General features: G+C 38.8%; 1 long non-coding RNA gene across 3 annotated transcripts; it reads right to left on the bottom strand.

Moving 5' to 3' along the window:
- Window positions 1–396: 396 nt before the first annotated feature.
- On the bottom strand, window positions 397–1,656 carry LOC149989590 (uncharacterized). 3 transcript variants are annotated; one of them, XR_016502300.1, is made up of 4 exons: window positions 1,427–1,656; window positions 1,142–1,196; window positions 827–883; window positions 397–631 (listed from the first exon to the last, which is right to left on the bottom strand). It is a non-coding gene; the product is annotated as an uncharacterized LOC149989590 (long non-coding RNA). The 3 variants fall into 3 exon arrangements; XR_016502301.1 differs by having other exon boundaries at window positions 780–883; XR_016502299.1 differs by lacking the exon at window positions 827–883.
- Between the last annotated feature and the right edge of the window lie 344 nt (window positions 1,657–2,000).

Consider the following 2,000-nt stretch of genomic DNA (forward strand, 5'->3'; position numbering starts at 1 on the left):
TAGAATTATTCTTATACAATATTTGTTTAAAACTAGACTTTATTATTTATTAATACAGAAATTACAAATTTTCCAAGATAGAAACCATGGAGGCCACTCTTATAAAAACACGCAATATTTTTTAAAGAAATTTTGGTACGTTTAGACAATTCATAAAAATTTGTTTATATTGTGTGAGATTTGTTTTTAAATTAGTTTTAAACTAGGAGATTTGCATACCTTATCCGTGAGTGCAGACAACAATCAGGGTTACTGCAGTAGTTTCGTATCCATGCGATGAAATGCAGTGTGCATACATGGAAATGCAATCGTTGCAACGAGAATGTATACCAAACGGTGTGAGAATACAGTCAGCTAGAACACCACCCAGTCGATAGCCCAATATACAATAGTAGATGAGAAAGTCTCAGCCGTTGAAAGCGACAGAAGCACACTTTTATGTCAAAGACCGAAGAATTGGGTTAATAACTATTGCGCTAAATAAGAATCACAAATCATTCATATCAAGAACTCCGTCATATTAAAAAAAAAGCCTTGCCAATTCAAAATTATACTGAACTTGAGTGAATTTTCTTTCAGAATTACGAGGTATTCTTGTAGGTCTCCTCCAGCAACGGCACATCTCTCATACCTGTCAAAATACCAGAGCATCAGGAATGTTAGTAAACACCACTGAGAAGGTAATGTATCACGCACAGTAGGTATAATCAGAGACTATATGTTCGTTACTAACAGTTGTCTAGGTACCGATTGATAAAATAAGAAATGCCGAGCCCTACTTCGCAAGAATTGATAATGGCTGCGGGTAAGGCACTTGAGCTTTTACACTGGCAATCAACTGTTGAAGACATTCTTTTCACGTACAAGAGCTTCTAGCCATGATCTATCACCACAACAAAGCAGTGATGTTGAAAACACATCTTAACATGACCTAATCATTGCAAGTAATACAAGCTCTCAGCCGTCATGCTGTCGTACACTTTCATTCAAGGATCGAAAGATTAAAATAAAATATTCATTTCACTCTACCTCGACTAGGCATACAATGCATTAACGACGCTAACTCCTGAAACTGATGATAATTAATCCATATTAAATAGCTGCAGAATTCAATCAATGACACGTCAAGAATTATACTTACGAGGCGTCGACGCCTGTCGCTGCATGTCTCTGCCTTCCCTTCGAGGGCACCACACCTGAAGAGGAAGCATGCTCAATCATCAACTGCATGATAAAGATAATGAAAATGAGCCTTTACGACTCCTCTTGCGATGCACCGTTGGAATCAACCATTCGATAGTTCAAAATTACATCCTAAACTAGACCAATACTTTGCAATGAGGAAAATAGCATCAATTAATTATATGCAAAACGAAACGATGTAAGAGAGAGCAAGTGCATTAGGAATGCAACTGAAATTTCAAACCTATCCAGAAGAGAATCCAACGTCTATAGGTTGAGCATGGGATTGTCCAAAGGCATGAATACCATGCTCGACCAAATTTCACCGCTTCCACCACGGCAGACGCAACTGTGGCGAGAATATGAATCCCTCCGGTTGCACTTCAACGAGATGGACAATACGATGCACGCCGTCCTGCGATTATCTACAACAGCATGGCCACTCTAATGGACCCGCGGGACTGACGAGCAATGGTATGGCACTCCACCATCGCCATTGCACTCCGCCGAAGAAGCCCTACGCTTCGTCGCACTCCAACACCGTGCCTCGAACCTAGTACCGCGTCCTCGAGGACACACCTGTGCCGTCGGGATCTTTTTCCGTGTCGAAATTTTTGGCGGCATTAAAAAAAAAAAATAGGGTAATCTCAAAACGATTTTCTTAAATCTTTTAGTTCAAAAAATCGAGGAAATAATGTCGCAGGCTTTTGATTGTTAACAATAATTATAATATTAGAAGTCATCATCTAAATTTCAAGTTAGGTAGTACATTATAATACATTTTTATCTATACCTTATAAACAGATGTGAAATTAAAT

This window comes from Physcomitrium patens, chromosome 3 (assembly GCF_059467195.1).
Source record: "Physcomitrium patens ecotype Gransden chromosome 3, ASM5946719v1, whole genome shotgun sequence".
Taxonomy (NCBI): Eukaryota; Viridiplantae; Streptophyta; class Bryopsida; order Funariales; family Funariaceae; genus Physcomitrium; species Physcomitrium patens.